Source organism: Sapajus apella, unplaced genomic scaffold, assembly GCF_009761245.1.
Source record: "Sapajus apella isolate SASKATOON/1434 unplaced genomic scaffold, GSC_monkey_1.0 scaffold113, whole genome shotgun sequence".
NCBI lineage: Eukaryota > Metazoa > Chordata > Mammalia > Primates > Cebidae > Sapajus > Sapajus apella.
In genome coordinates this window covers 3,018,483-3,034,958 of record NW_022437053.1, presented here as the reverse complement: position 1 = coordinate 3,034,958, position 16,476 = coordinate 3,018,483, and the positions used below count along the sequence as shown (strand labels likewise).

Sequence of the window (16,476 nt, the reverse complement as noted above, 5' to 3'; positions counted from 1 at the left end):
GCTGAAGAAACCCTGTCCTGCCTGGACCACGGTCACCCTTGAAGGGCTTCAGGGAAGGTGTCCTCCCTGGGTCAGATTCCCAAAGAGACGGCCCTGCTGGAGAACCAATCCCTCCCCGGTGGGGATTCAGGTTTTCTCCCTGAGGAAACCCTCCTGTCCTGAAGACTGACCCTCAGTGATCCCATGTGGCCTGGTTCATGGCCCATGACCCCAGCAGAATCCACTCACCTATGCTGCTCAAGGCCAGGGGCCCTCCTGGGCAGAAGAGCTCACTGAAAGACACAAGTGGAGAACAGGGGCTCAGGAAGGAGCCATTCTCGTGCCCCACCCCGGCAAACTGGAGCACTGACACCAAGCCTGCACAGGGAGCCTGGGGACCCTCACAAAGGAGCTCAGAGACAGGGCTGAGATCCCTACAGATGCCCTTCAGGGCCTCCAGGTATCCAACCCAAAATACAGTGGCCTTTCTGGGGACCTCTGGATCCCAGAATCTTCTTCCAAAATTCTCACCTAGGCTGGGCCTCAGCGTAATCCTATTGAGCATGATTTTTAAGTCATCACCTCTCTTCAGAGAAATAGCAGGCTCTCATCATCGACCCAACCCAGGGTACCCCTTCCCTGCTTAGGCATCCATCAGGACCCAGATGGGCTCACCCAAGCTCAATGAGGAGATCAGGGTGACAGGAAGGGCCCAAGTTTCAGTGCAACAGGGGCTGGGCACCTGCCTGACGGCCACTGGCCTGGGGACAGCAGGCCCAACTCAAGTCTTTTTCCGGGGTCACCATCTGGGGGAACAGGAAGAGAACAGGTGTCCGAACACAACCTTACTCCTCCACAGGGCAGAAGGTATGCCGGCTTAGGAATGCTCACCTTCCATGGCCCCATATGATGGGGTCCCTGTGCAACTGGCCCAACACGGACTCAGGGTACCCTGTGCTCTCTCTGCCTCTGAACCCTGAAAGGACAGGGCAGGTGGGTCACTGGGCTCAGGCTAAAAGCCAGGGCTGAGCCCTACTGCAGGCCCACAAGCACCTCCACTACACATGCCAGCTCCCCCAGATGATCCCTGGGACGCCCCAGGACTACTGGGCACAGGCCAGGACCACCAACCAGCTCACAGTCAACCAAGGAGGCTGGCCCAGATGCCAGATGCTGCTGTAGAGCTGGCAGTCACGTAGCCTGTCCCTGTGCGTGGTAGGTACCCACCCAGGTGCCGTATCCAAGCACATCCTGGAAATCGCAACCAGGGGTCCGAGGATCATGAGCTTTCTCTGGTGGGTCTCCATCCATGCCCCTCACACCTCGAAAACACAGAGCCTGGCCACACTCGGCTAATTGAGGCACAATGTCCTCTCCTTTCCTCGGGCCCAAGACCTGCCACTCTGGAGGGGCCTGCATGGCTCAGAAGGAGCATGGGCAGCAAATGGCCAGGATGAGACCCTCAATAGCAGGCCTTCCCACCTCAGGAGGCCACCCTTTCCAACACTTGCTCACGGAGAAGGGGTAACTTCCAGCCACTGGGAAGGAGTGACTTCCAACAGGACATGGACTGTACCTTCAGCCCAAAGCCCACGAGTCCAAGGGCCAGACTGCAGTACCACCATGCGCTGGCCAGAGGTCACCCTTGACCTAACCCCAGTGAAACAGCACCACTTCCCTCCAGGCTCGAAGACGCCCATGGGATGGCACACTGATCAACAGCATTGGTCCCAATCAGGGCCATGCATCAGGCATGATGCTTGCATCTCTGCACTCACCTCCATGGGCCCTATCACCCACCTTTCTCCAGGGGTGGCGAGCTCCTATTTAATCGCCATGGTGCCCCCTGTCATATGGCCAGGGCAGTCGTTCAGTCCAGACCCGAGCACTGAGACTCAGTTGGGAGCTGCCCCGGGTGGAACTGAAGGGACCTTTCCTGCCTAGACCACCATCGCCTCTGCAGGGCTTCCGGGAAGGTGTCCTCCTTGGGTCCTGTTCCCCAGGAAGCTGCCCTTGTGGAGAACCCATCCCTCCCAGGTGGGGATTCAGGTTGACTCCCCGAGGAAACCCTTCTTTCCTGAAGGCTGACCCTTTGCGACCCCACGCAGCCTGGCTCACGGCCCATGACTCCAGCAGAATGCCTCACCTATGCAGTCAATGCCAGGGGGCCCTCCTGGGCAGAGGAGCTCACTGAAAGACACAAGGGGAGAACGGAGCTCAGGGAGGAGCCACCAGTGTGACCCGCCCCAGGGAACTGTAGTGCCAACACCAAGCCTGCACAGGGAGCCTGGGCTGCCTCAAGGAGGAGCACAGACGCAGGGTGGGGACCCCCAGACGCCCTTCAGGGTCTCCAAGTATCCAGCCCAAAATACAGTAACTCTGCCAGGGACCTTGGGATCCCTGCATCCTCTTCCAAAATTGTCCCCTAGGCTGGGCCTCAGCGTAATCCTATTGAGCATAATTTTTAAGTCATCACCTCTCTTCAGGACAATGTAAGGTTCTCATCATCGACCCAACCCAAGGCACCCCCCTCCCCACACAGGCATCCAGTGGGACCCAGATGGGCTCACCACAGCTCAGTGCAGGAGACCAGGGCGCCAGGAAGGGCCCAATCTTCAGGATGCTGGGGACTGGACACCTGGCTGGCAGACACTGGCCTGGGGCCATTGGACTCAACGCAAGTCTTCCTCCCAGGTGACCATCTGGAGGGACAGAGGAAAGGTGTCTGAACAGAACCTCATGCCTCCATGCAGGAAAGGGGGCAGGAGTTGCTGGCTCACACTGAACCATGGACAGACAGGGGTGGCTGGTCACTGGGCTCAGGCAAGAGGCCCAGGCTGAGCCCTAAGGCAAGCCCCTGGAGCACCTCCACTGCCCATGCCAGCTTCCCTGCACTTCCTGGGCCGCACTGCCACCCCTGGGTGGGGCCAGGACTACCAACTAGTTCAGGCCAATCAAGGATGCTGGCCCTGAAGCCAGGCACCGCAGCAGACCCGCTGACTCACAGCCTGCCCCTGTGCCAGGAGGGTGCCTGCTCAGGCTCCCTCTCCAGGCACTCATCGGAAATCGCACGCTGGACCCCCCTCATGTAACCTGGGCAGTCCTCCAGGCCAGACCCTAGCACCAAGTATCAGCTAGGAGCGGCCATGCATGCAACTAATGGAATCCTTTCCTGCCTAGACCACGGTCACCCCTGCAGGGCTTCAGGGAAGGTGTCCTCCTTGGATCAGATTCCCAAGGAGGCAGCCCTGCTGGAGAACCAATCCCTCCCCAGTGGGGATTCGGGTTTTCTCCCTGAGGAAACCCTCCTGTCCTGAAGGCTGACCCTCAGTGACCCCACGTGGCCTGGCTCATGGCCCATGAGTCCACAGGATCCACTCACCTATGCTGCTCAAGGCCAGGGGCCCTGCTGGGCAGAAGAGCTCACTGAAAGATACATGGGGAGAACTGGGGCTCAGGGAGGAGTTACCAACATGACCTCCCCTGTGGAACCAGAGCACCGACACCAAGCCTGCACAGGCAACTGGGCTGCCTCACAGAGGAGCGCAGACAGGGTTGGACCCCTGCAAATGCCCTTCAGGCCCACCAGGTCTCCAGCCCAAAATACAGCGGCCCTGCTGGGGATCCCAGTGTCCTCTTCCAAAATTCTCCCTTAGGCTGGGCCTCAGCGTAATCCTATTGAGCATGATTTTTAAGTTATCACCTCTCTTCAAGACAATATAAGGTTCTCATCATCGACCCAACCCAGAGCACCCCCCGCCCCCCAAGCATCCAGCAGGACCCAGATGTGCTCACCACAGCTCAGTGCAGCAGACGAGGGCACCAGGAAGGGCCAAGCTTCAGTGCACTGAAGAGGGCTGGGCACCTGGCTGATGGACACTGGCCCAGGGACAGTGGGCCCAAGGCAAATCTTCCTCCAGGCTCACCGTCTCGGAGGACAGGAGGACATGTGTTTAAACAGGGCCTCACGCCTCCATAGGGGGAAGGCAGTGGGGGATGATGGCTCATGCATGCTCTCCCTCTATGGACCCACGTGATAGGAATACTGACCCGTCACAGGCTGGGGGAACCCTTGGTCCTCCCCATCACCTAACCCTAGAAGGACAGGGCAGGCGGGTCACTGGGCTCATGGCAGGATTCCCAGGCTGCACTCTATTGCAGGTCCCATGATGAACACCTCCACTACTCATGCTGGCTCCCCTGCAGGACACCTGGGCCACTCTGAGATCACTGGGCACAGGCCAGGGCAACCAACCAGTTCATGGCCAACCAAGAAGGCTTTCCCGGAAGCCACATGTCATTGCAGACCTGGCAGTCGCATAGCCTATGCCTTGGTGTGGAGGGCACCTGCCCAGGGTTCTCTCCAAGTGTGCACCAGAAATCACCAGCTGGGTCCCTGGGACATGTGCATTCTCTGGTGGGTCCCCACCCATGACCTACACACCTCCCAAACACAGAGTCGAACCACACTCAGCCAATCAGGGGACACATGGTGTCTTCTCCTTTCCTTGGGGCCAAGACCCAGCCACCCTGGAGGTGTGTCCATGGCTCAGAAGAAGCTTGGGTGGCAAATTTCCAGGAAAGGACCCTTGACAGTGGGCATTCCCACATAAGGATGCCACCTTTCCCACGAGTCACCCATGCGGAAAGGGTGACTGCCAGCAGAACGTGAGCTGGTCCCTTTGCCCAAAGCCTTGACCCAAACCCCTTCAAGCCATATCACCCCTCACTAGGCTCAAAGAGGCACCACTGGATGGCCCATGACTCAAAAGCTTGGTCCCATTCAGGACCATGGGTGGGGCCTGATACTTAAATCTCCAAAGGCCTGACCCCATGGGCTTGATCTTTCACCTCTCTCTGGGGAAGGAGAGCTACTGTGTGATCCCTGTGGTGCCCTGGACCACCTATGGACCACCTCATGTGGCCTGGGCAGTCCCTGAGGCCAGACCTGTGCAAAGTCTCAGCTGGGCATTGCCCTGGGTGGGGCTGAAGGAACCCTTTGCTTCCTGGACCACCATCACTGCTGTAGGGCTTCAGAGAAGATATCCTCCTTGGGTCAGGCTACCAAGGAAGCCCCCCTCCTGGAGAACCTATCCCTCCCCAGTGGGGATTCAGGTTGGCTCCCTGAAGAAACCCTCCTGTTCCTATGGCTGACCGTCAGCAACCCCATGCAGCCTGGCTCACGGCCCACGGCCCCAGCAGGATCCACTCACCTATGCTGGTCAATGCCAGGACCACCGGGCAGAAGAGTGCACTGAAAGACATAGGGGAGAATGGTATCAGGCAGGAGCCACTCCTGTGCCCCACCCCTAGAGAACCAGAGCCCCAACATATGCCCACAAAGGGCGCCAGCACTGCCTCATGGAGGAGCGCAGAGACACGCTTGGACTCCCTCCAGAAGCCTTTCAGGGCCTCCAGGTCTCCAGCCCAGAAGACAGTGGCCCTGTCAGGAACCTCGGGATTCCAACATCCTCTTCCAGAATTCTCCCCTAGGCTGGGCCTCAGCGTAATCCTATTGAGCATGATTTTTAAGTCATCACCTCTCTTCAGGACAATATAAGGTTCTCATCATCGACCCGACCTAGGACACCCCCCTCCCCGCGCATGCTCCCAGCAGGGCTCAGGGCAGGAGACCAGGGCGCTGGGGACTGACCCCTGGCCGGCGGACACTGGCCCGGGGACACTGGGCCCAACGCAAGTCTTCCTCCGCGGTCACCATCTGGGGGGCAGGAGCAGGACAGGTGCCCAAACACACCCTCAGCCTCCATGCCAGGAAGGCGCTAGGGTGCGTCGGCTCAGGCATGCCCTCCCTCCATGGACCCACGTGACGGGAACGCTGACCCGCCACGGACGCGGGGGACCCTTGGCCCTCCCCGCCACCCACGCCCGGAAGGACGGGGCAGCGGGCCACCGGGCTCGCGGGGGATGCGCGGGCTGTGCGCCACTGCAGGCCCCGCAAGCACTTCCGCGGCCCACGCCGCTCCTCCGCGCCACGCACCGGGCCGCTCCGGGACCGCTCGGCACACGCCAGGGACACCAGCCAGGTCACGGCCAGCCCAGGAGGCTGGCCAGGAACCCACTGGCCGGGGCAGACCTGGCGGTCGCAGAGCGCGTCTCCGGGCCTGACGGGCGCCCCGCCAGGCGTCCTCTCCCAGCGCGCACCGGAAGCTGCCGCCCGGGGACCGGAAGCCGCGTGCTGTCTGCGCTGGGTCGGCACCCTCGCCTCACAGGGCTGTGGAGCTGGTCTCACGTGGGCGCAAGCTCTTATTTTTCCAGCGTGTTTCTGAATATTGTAATGTCTTGCATCTTTTTACTTTTGAAGTGTTTGGAGTTCCACATTTTTCATATATGCGGATTCATATTTTGTAACTTCTTGCTTTATTATTGGCACGTGTCTTCTTTTGTATACAATTACTCCTGTATGTTTTCTAATGCCAGACGTATTTTCTTTTTTTGGCAGTTTTTCCATGTATATTACCATTGTCAAAATGAACCTTGAATTCTCCCAGTGTTTTTGACCGTTTTATGCCTGTCCTCATCTTACCCATTCTACGTATAAAAAAAAATTTTTAGAAGAATTTTTAATGGGTGCATACTAAAGCACGCCACTTTTTTACCTATTCTCTCTATAATTATAGTTACCTTTCAGCAGGATTTTGCGTGGGCTATTTGTATGTGAGAGAGTCTAAACTTATATAGCATAATGGAAAGTAATCTCGGTATCTAGAATGCAGTTATGAGTCCGCTTTGTACTATCATTCCCCTGCATCTTCATTGTGTTTCTTGCTTTTACTCTCATTAGACTGAAAATGAGGAGTTCACATGCTTTTACACACATGAAATTCATGTGTTCATCAACATAATCAGTTCTGGGTTTAGCTGAAATAGGAAGTTCCTCAGTCCCATACTTGAATTTTGTTGGTAGAATGTGAAACTTTCAAATTTCTTTCAGAAACCCTAAATCTATTACACTTAGAATCCCATTTATATTACAGAGATGTTGGTCTTCTCTTGTATAGAGACCTTACTTTTTTGTATAGACCTTACTTTTTATATAGACCTTACTTTTTGTCATATCTTGTTTAGATGTTGATTCTATCATGTTTACATCTTTCTGCAAATTGTCCAAGGCCCTAGACAATCACAGCTATATTTTTCTGCAATAGAATTTTATTACCAGATGTCCAATTCCAAATGCTTGTCCAATTCCATTTTGTTTTTCTTTATTGTCACATCTTGTTTAGATTTTTATTCTATCATGTTTACATCTTTCTGCAAATCGTCCAAGGCACTAAGTTTATCAGTAATTGTTTCTATATCAGAAGAGTTTGCAATTGTAATTCCAGTTTTTATTCCCCCTAATACTGTATTTAATCATCTCTGGCCAGGCATGGGGGCTCATGCCTGCAAACCCAGTGCTTCGGAAGGCCAAGGCAGGAGGATCACTTGAGGCCAGAAGTTCGAAAACAGCCTGAGCAAGACTCTGACAATACAAAAAGAAAAAAAAGTAGTCAGGCATGGTGGCATGTCCCTGTAGTCCCAGCTACTCAGGAGGCTGAGGCGGGAGAATCCCTTCAGCCTAGGAGTTAGAGGCAGTAGAGAGCTATGATTGTGCCACGGCACTCCAGTGAAGGCAGCAAAGGAAGACCTCATCTATTAAAAAAATAAATCTCTTTTAGTTTGATCATAGCACCATTTTAGTCCCTGTGTGAAAACATAGTGGTAAAGCTGATCATGTACAAGTAGAATTCCGTTTACTCACACTAGCTATTGTCATGTTAAACGAGAGAGACCATTTAATTATCCTCGAGTTTGTAAGCATGGAGACTGGAGACTGCCAGGTTCTAAACAGGGTAAGCTCATTTTTAGGGGATATGTTTTGGGGGTTTTGAAGAAACGAACCCTCATCATTTGGGCTTGGGGATTTCCTCTGCATCTGTGTATCTATTTGAGCTCTATTAAACTGGACCCCCATGGCTATTTAAGATATAGAGTTGTGCTGGGAATAGTGGCTCATGTGTGTAAGCCCAGCACTTTGGGAGGCTGAGGCAGGCGGACCACCTGAGATGGAGAGTTGGAGACCAGCTGGACCAACATGGAGAAACCCCATCTCTAATAAAAATTTAAAATTAGCTGGGTGGGGTAGTGCATGCCTGTAATCCCAGCTGCTTGGGAGGCTGAGGCAGGAGAATCGCTTGAACTCGGGAAGCAGAGGTTGTGGTGAGCCGAGAAGTATTAATAACAAAATAGTCTATCTCTCCTGCTGTCTGTGTGTCAGAGAAGTTTTTCTCTTCAGCTTGCATATTATTCAAGGTTTCTATCTAGAGAATTTATCCTTAAGGTCCTAAATGGAAATTATAGCTCACTCAATGGTGGATGTCGGTCTTACATGTGAAGCATGTATCCACTTGGGTTTCTTCTTCATCTTGATAGCACTGTGAACTCTCAACCACACCTGATAGGGTTCTGTCCAGTGTGGACACAGTCTGTCATCAGAACACTTTAATATAGATTGAGTCTCCTGTTCAATATCAATGACACACTTCCCCAGGGGGCTTTTTCAGCATCTGGCCACATGTTGGCAAGGTGAGCCCAGGAAAACCCACAGGCTCTTTAAGTATCATATATGGTCATGAGGGTTTTCCACTGTATCAGAGAATGGGTTAGGCTTAAGTCCAAGATTCGCAGGCTTTCCAAACTCAAAGGAAGAAGTGTTGTGCTTGCTAGAGGGATTTAATTATGAAACTGATGGTAAGGTTTTATATAATTTAGCTAAATAATTATTTAGGGTATGTGTTTCATTCATTCTATTTGTTCAGAAGACTGGGGAAAACAGGTAGGTAAATTATTGGTATTTGTAGACTATTACAGAGCTCCAAATTCCCATAGATATAAAATGATTTCTGGCCGGGCGCGGTGGCTCAAACCTCTAATCCCAGGACTTTGGGAGGCCGAGGCGGGCGGATCACCAGGTCAAGAGATTGAGACCATCCTGGCCAACATGGTGAAAACCCGTCTCTACTAAAAATACAAAAATTAGCTGGGTATGGTGGCGTGTGCCTATAGTCCCAGCTACTTGGGAGGCTGAGGCAGGAGAATTGCTTGAACCCGGGAGGCGGAGGTTGCAGTGAACCGAGATTGTGCCACTGCACTCCAGCCTGGTGCCTGGCAATAGAGTGAGACTCTGTCTCAAAAAAAAAAAATGATTTCCTTTACTGGACTCCATATATTCAGGAATTCCAGTGGTTGAGATGATATGATTCAGTAAGAGCTTGATCACTCTTTGAGCATCTGCTTTAGCCTATCCAGACACCAATACACAACACTGGTAAAAATATTTAGTATCTTCTAAAGGTGGAAGTTCTATAAAGTTCTTGTGCCAGCAGATCCTAGGTATCATTGGCCTCAGTAGGCTTTAGGTAAGTAAAAAATTTTTCTGACAAAGAGCATATCTTTATATTATTTCCTGAAGTATATGATCCTATCACAAAGATTTCAAGTTGTCAGTATATTCCTTTTGCTTGAATAAACTTGTTGGTGGTATGAAAAAGCCACTCAATCATATGACAGCTGGAATAAAGGAAAATTTCATTTTTCAATTCTCATTTTCCTATGGTGTTCTTCTTAGCTCTTCTTCATTTCTAATTTTCTAATTCTTTGAGAGTTGGCTATTTCTGAAATTATGAACAGGAGGTTTTGGATGGGAGTGTGATAGAGGTGATTTCCCCAGTCTAAGCCTTAGAAGCCCTTCACAGCTATATATGCAAATTAATTTCTTTTTAAAGAATTAATCTTGTTTTCCAGTGTGAGCTCTATAATAAATTACATAAATCTGTTAGAGAAGTTTGAATGACTCTACTAAATCAGAAATTAGTTTCACATGTAATATTTTAGTACCTATTGATGTTAGTATCTGTTCTTCCAAAGTTGGCTAGTCATATAACAGATCACAAACATATAATTATTATCATTATGGATATCTGCTTTACAACTGGTGGCTAATTTAACATCTGGTATAACAACTACAATTCTGCCACTTGGACTGATTTTATGTTTTGAAAAACAGAAGGCTGTAAGCTTCTTGAAGGCTGATTACTGTAGATGTTTTTATATTCTCCTGTGGGTCTTTCATACAGAATATATCAATGAATATTCAGTCAGCATTGAGAATAGGAATATTAGATAAATCAGACCATGCTCCAATGTCTTTCTCAATGACTCTGACAGAGTCATGTTCAACTTAGTCTGTCAAGATCTGACCACAGAGTAGCTGTCAAAAGGTTACACCTGCCTAAAATAGCATTAGGATTGGACAGTAAGATTTGTTTTTAGCTCATCTGACAGCACACTGACAAGTGCTGTGTCTTATGAACTTGTAAAATAGCAGTAACGACATGAAGTACCTGTAAATAAATTAAATTTCTCAGAGTCAAGGACTGAATGAGCTTTTTCAATCAGAGGTTGCTACTATACCTTGTAAATATCATGGTATTTCCAGAGCAACAAAATACAAGAACACAGGAAAGTAAGCAGTGCGCCTACAATCAAGGCCTAATTTTGGAGTAACCCTTAATCTCAAGACAGAAAAGGTAGAACCGCTTATCAAGGTTAAAAACTAATACAAGTGAAGATACAGCAGCTATCTAAAGGGCTTAAAAGACTTCTTCAGCCTTATTTAGACTATAATAAAAAGTTCTAGTGATGTTTCATGTAACATCTCAGTGAGAGGCTTAGCCTTTTCATAAAAGGCACAGATCCACAATCCTCAACATTGGCAAAGTTTTTTTTTTTTTTTTAAGTATGTTGTTTCATTTGTACATTAGGCTAACTTCAGGATACAACCACCTTTCATCTGCCAAGAACGCAGATCCCAAATATTTTACTTCAGTTTGATAATATTGCAACTTATCTAGTGAACTTTTGTATCCTGGGAGTCTAAGAAATTTAGTAAATCTAAAATGTCTTTTTTACTAGCATTTAAAGTATTAGCAGCCATCAATAATAATTAGAATGGAACCCCAACATGAGGAAAACTCTTTATATTTTCTTATAAATGCCCAGAGAATAGAGTAGGTGACTCTCTGAATTCCAGAAAGATCCATTGCCACAATATTGAAAACCCCCCGCTCCACAGGTAAACTCAGACAGGAACCTCAACTCCCCAGCTAAAGGTGGAGAACAAAACACTGAACATAAATCTATGACAGAAAAATGCTAACTCAGACATAGACATTAAGACAGTAGCAAGATTGGGAATTACAAGTGTCAAAGGAATCTCAACTTGTTTCTCTCAGATCACGCACAAGTTTTTAACAGTTTGACCTTTGTCAAGTTTTCCTAACTTTCTCACAAGCCATATGGAAGCATTATGAAGTGAATGTGCCTTTTTTTCCTATCCCCTGGATGTTTTGTTTTGTTTTGTGTTTGTGAGATGGAGTCTTGCTCTGTTACCCAGGCTGGAATGCAGTGGCACGATCTTGGCTCACTGCAACTTCCACCTCCTGGATTCAAGTGATTCTCCTACCTCAGCCTCCCAGATAGCTAGGATTACAGGAGCTTGCCACCATGCCTGGCTAATTTTTGCATTTTTAGTAGAGAGGAGGTTTCACCATGCTGACCAAGCTGGTCTCAAACTCCTGACCTCAGGTGATCTGCCCACTTCGGCCTCCCAGAGTGCTGGGATTATAGGTGTGAGCTACCACTCCCAGGCCACTATGACCTGTTTTTTTTTTTCTGTTTTTTTTTGTTGTTGTTTGTTTGTTTGTTTTGTTTTGTTTTAATTCTCTAATTACATTGTATTTGAGGTAAAAATAGTGAAAATGTTCTATACATGCCCAGGGTTTTTCTCTGTTGTAAGTAACAACAATGGTATGGATCTCTTTAATTAAATCATTATCATTTGTTCCTAGGACTCATAGATATGGGTTTATTTTCTGTAATTTGGGGGTGCTTCTCCAGAATTGAGACTGCCAGTCTCCCACAGCCATCTTTTGCTTCAGAAAGCACATATTTAGCAGTGCAGATACCTTGCATGCTAGAAGCTCCAAAGCACTCTATGCGGAGTACAGAAGATCATAGCCCTTCATAGACACAGCAGGCCCCTTCCTAATGGATTATTGGGCATATTAGGAGACAAGGCATATTCTTCCCAGAGAGGACCTATTTGCATCACAACCTCAGAGGAGAAAGAAGAGGTAGAAGATAGTCCAGAAATAGTTATATCTTAGATGTTTTCCTAGGTCAGGATAAAACAGAAAGGGTATGTACAATTTGCAGAATACATTGCTCCAGTATCCATAAGAAAGGGTAGAAAAAGATTAAAAGATAGGAAAAAGAAACAGACACATAAGTCTATCCCATTCCCAGTTCTGTTTCCTCATTACATCAATCTCCCCCATGCTTTGCTCCATTTTCCAATTATTTTCTGTCTGATTTTACAGAGTAGGGAAGACCTCCTCAAGAAGGTTGTAAAGCCTGTCAGGTTTCATTGTTGCATCTTTCTCAGTCTCATCCAAGATTCCTTTTCTAATGTGTTGACTTTTTACAAGAGTGACGTATTTACTTCCCATTAGCTTGTGCCCTCTTATTTATTGGTGGCCCAAAAAAGTGTTTGTTCACTTTGTCAATAATTATAACTGGGCAGCTAACACTGCAGTCTTAAGGGTTTTTTATCTTTCTCCATATTTTCTCAAAGTTGGGTTACTGCCACCAATATCTGAGAAACTATCTGTTCCTGCTAGCTACCCACTTTTTATCTTAGTTGTATTTGAATTCCAGGCAACAAAATTGCCAGAAAAATGGAGAGGACCAAGGATCTATTCTGATCTGTCTGTAAATTTATACCTTTTAGAAAATATGTCTGTGAACTATAGTAAAAATCAAAGGGGGGATCACCCAGCTTGTGAATACAGTGTTTAGCTTCTCCCAGTTCACATTTTGCAGAAATTTTCAAGGACTGCTATGAGCATTCCCTCATATTGGATTCCCAAGGCACTGAACAGCCTACCTGTCAAGGAGCTGGAGAATTGGACTCCAAGGCCTTGGCCCTCCTCCATGTGAGGGCTCTCATGTGGTCCTTATTGTGTCTGTTCCATTAGTCAATAAAATTCAACTACAGGTATCACTCCATGAAACATCCAGTGTGCATCCCCAATGTGCAGGGTCATAGATTGAAAACACACTGCAGAATGCCTTGTGATATTTTTGAGGATATCCTCAGAGCACTGAAAAACAGCTCTTAAGACAGCTAATGTCAGCTGGGAAAAAGGGCATATGGGTTCTTAGTATTTTGGGTCCTGGATAAGTTCTAATAAGCATTTGAGTTGCTGAAATTCCAAAAGGCTAGAGCTAATATTCTTCATGTTGAGATGAAAAATAAATTGATTTTAGATGATACCAATAAATTGTAAGATTCTCAACTTTCAAACAAAGCAAAGCTCAGGTGTAAAATTAAGTTCTTCAAGTTCCTATTTTTGCCATTTAGTAGTCTGACTCCATTTTTATTGCTTTTCTTCTAAATTACTAGGACAACCATTCACTAATCTGATGCTTTTATTCTATTACAGGTTCTTATCTAAATTCTCACTGACTTCTTGTTCTTTTCTCTTAATAAATTCCCCTTCCATAGCTATGTTTTGCATAGCCTAGGACACCCCCACATCTCCTTCTGAGAATGGGCCTCAGCATAATACTTATGAGCATAATTTTTATGTCATCAAACCTCCTCATGACCAAAACCATTGCACTCCCCATATATATATGCATACATATATATATTCCTAAAAATTCTAACCAGGGTTGGCATCCTTAAACCCTTCTGGGAAAGTATATTAGAGTTCATACAGACCCAATGGGGCTTTTCATGTGTTCCTGATGTAAGAGGCCAGAGAGTCTTCTTCCTCTGGTGTTATTTATCTAAGGACAGGAGTAGGGCAGTAGATGAGAACTGCATCTCATGGGTTATTCCTAAGATGTAAATTAGGTATCAGGAAGCTCCCAATTTTATTGAATTTCATATCTATGGGTAAACAAGTATCTGGATCTCAATGCCCCGGGCACAACTGCCAGGTTCCTTGAATATTCATAGTCCCACAAATGTCATAATACATCGCAAACCTTAAATACTATAATAGGGATGAATTTGTCTCCTTGCATGCTTAGATCCAAACAAATATTGCACTGTAGAAATTATACCATTGAATCACAGAATCTTCTCAACTTTCAGTCAAAGCAAGCTCAGGTAAAAAGAAAAAATCTTACAAGAATCCTATCACATACATAACTCATGAAAAAGAACCCATTATGATATTCATATTGTCTGAAAGAATGAATCCAAATTCCTTAGAAACAAGTCTTCACTAGAACCAAGTTCTATTCAAATTTTCTTAGTTATCAAAGGCAAACTTCATTCATGTAATGTTGTATAACCTGCCAACCAAATTTACTTCAATACAGTAAAATAACAGGGAAAGAATGAGATATAATTTCTAAAGATTACGACAAGGAACCACTAACAACAGGTTAACATAAAATAAGGAATTGCTCAATTGGAAGGAAACAGAGATGGATGAAAATAAGTTTCCCCCATGGGACTCATTATCTGAAGCCCACAAATAGAATTTCTGTTTTAATGGAGCTAAGAATATGTGAAATTAGGTAATGTGACATCATAGAGATGATACCAGAAATCATGAGATTTCTCAACTTTCAGTCAAAGCAAAGCTCAAGTATAAAATTAAGTTTTTCTCATAAGGCTCTTATCCTCTACATGGGTCGCACATGGAGAAGAATCAGCAACAATAGTATCCATGTTCCTTGAGAGAATGTGTGCACATTTTAAGGTTTACTTATCCTTCAACTCCTCATGGGCACTTTATTTTCTGTTTTTGCTATTACATATGGCACCATGACAAGTATTCATGTATACATATTTTGAGTCAATCATGGATGAATTTTTGTTAACATGAGAGAATGTTGCCTTCATTCAATTTCAGTGGATACTAAGAGAATTCTAAACAACACATAGCTAGACTTAAATTTTATACAGATGATCCTTGATTTATGATGGAGTTACCTCCTAATTAAACCACTGTAAGTTAAAAATACTGTAAATCAAAAATGCTTTCAGTACATCTAACATACTGAATATCATAGCTTTGCCTAGCTTACCTTAAATGTGCTCAGAACACTAGCCTACAGTGGGTCAAAATCATGGCAACACAGTACACGATGAAGCATTGGTTGTTTACTGTCATGACCGCGTGACTGCTAGGAGCTGCGGCTCACTGCTGCTGCCTAGCCTAGCAAGAGAGTATTGTACTGCCAGTGGCTAGCCCGGGAAATGAAGAAAATTCAAAATCCAAGATGTGGTTTCTACTGATTGCATATTGTTTTCACAGCATCATAAAGTGGAAAAATTGTAAATCGAAACATAATAAATTGGGTACTGTCTAGGTATACTGGTAGATGTTTATCTGATTGTTGTTTGAATTACTTTTCTCATGGCTAACAGCCTTGAATACCTTTTCATAGGTATTCAAGGTCATTATGGCTCATTGGCCATTCAGATAACCTCTTTTGTGAAGTACCCATTTAAGTGTTTTCTAATTTTTTGACATATAAAAGTTACATCTTTTGCATGATGCTTCTTCATTGAGTATATACTTCGATAAATAAAAGTTCTAATTTTGATGCAGACTAATTCATCAATGTTTTCCTTTATGCTTAGTGTTAATGGTAGTTTTCACTGCCCCCCAAATTATGACACTCTCCTATGTTATGCTCAAGAAAGTTTACTGTTTTGCCTTTCATAAATAAACCAACATTACATCTATAAATGATTTATTTGTACGGTTTGAAAAGGAATTCACTTTTATTCCATATTGATATCCAGCACTAACTATTGAACAAACCATTCTTTCCTAATCATTCAGGAGTGGCCCTTTTATTACAAATCAAGTAGTCATGTATCTGTTGATCTGCTTGTGGAGTCTCTGTTTTGTTCCATTAGGCTAGTTTCCTGCCTTTTGTCGGTAACCGTAACCTTACAATAATAGGCCTTAAATTTTGGCCGTGTAACACACAAAATTGTCCATCTTCATCAAGTCTATCTTGGCTCTTCTTGACTCTGTATCATATATAATTCTCAATATTAAATTGAACCTTAAAAAAACTAATGGGATTCAGATTGAGAATACGCTTGCACTGGGATCTTTAAGTGAATTTGGGGGAGAATTAACATGTACAGTATACATAATTGAATTTGCCACTATGAATATATGATGTCCCTCCATTTGTAAGGTTTTATTTGCTTCCTTTCCATGGTTTTTCATAATATTTTGTGTAAGTTTTTTCCTAAGGGATTGATGTTTCTGACATTCCTAAAAATGTTATCTTTTAAAAACTTCATTTTTCATTTGTAATTTTACATAGAAATACATTGGATTTTACTTATCTGCTTTTTAACCCAGCAATCTTGCTCAATTAGCTTCCTAATTT

General features: G+C 46.0%; 1 protein-coding gene, 4 non-coding genes and 1 pseudogene across 5 annotated transcripts in view; all 6 read right to left on the bottom strand.

The window, feature by feature from the left end:
- The window catches only part of LOC116537719, a 56,386-nt gene extending 51,034 nt beyond the window's left edge, over nt 1–5,352 (bottom strand). Inside the window, exons 1-2 of the mRNA XM_032260001.1 lie at nt 5,193–5,352; nt 3,775–3,908 (exon numbers count right to left, since the gene is read on the bottom strand). The gene's annotated coding sequence lies outside the window, so the exon portion shown is untranslated. The remainder of the gene's footprint in view (nt 1–3,774; nt 3,909–5,192) is intronic.
- On the bottom strand, nt 518–599 carry LOC116537820. The gene has a single exon (XR_004263366.1). It is a non-coding gene; the product is annotated as a small nucleolar RNA SNORD115 (small nucleolar RNA).
- Nucleotides 2,412–2,493, bottom strand: LOC116537804. The gene has a single exon (XR_004263351.1). It is a non-coding gene; the product is annotated as a small nucleolar RNA SNORD115 (small nucleolar RNA).
- On the bottom strand, nt 3,639–3,720 carry LOC116537805. Its single transcript, XR_004263352.1, has one exon. It is a non-coding gene; the product is annotated as a small nucleolar RNA SNORD115 (small nucleolar RNA).
- Nucleotides 5,353–5,475: 123 nt separating the features above from the next.
- On the bottom strand, nt 5,476–5,557 carry LOC116537794. The gene has a single exon (XR_004263342.1). It is a non-coding gene; the product is annotated as a small nucleolar RNA SNORD115 (small nucleolar RNA).
- Nucleotides 5,558–13,653: 8,096 nt separating this feature from the next.
- On the bottom strand, nt 13,654–13,726 carry LOC116537828 (annotated as a pseudogene).
- Between the last annotated feature and the right edge of the window lie 2,750 nt (nt 13,727–16,476).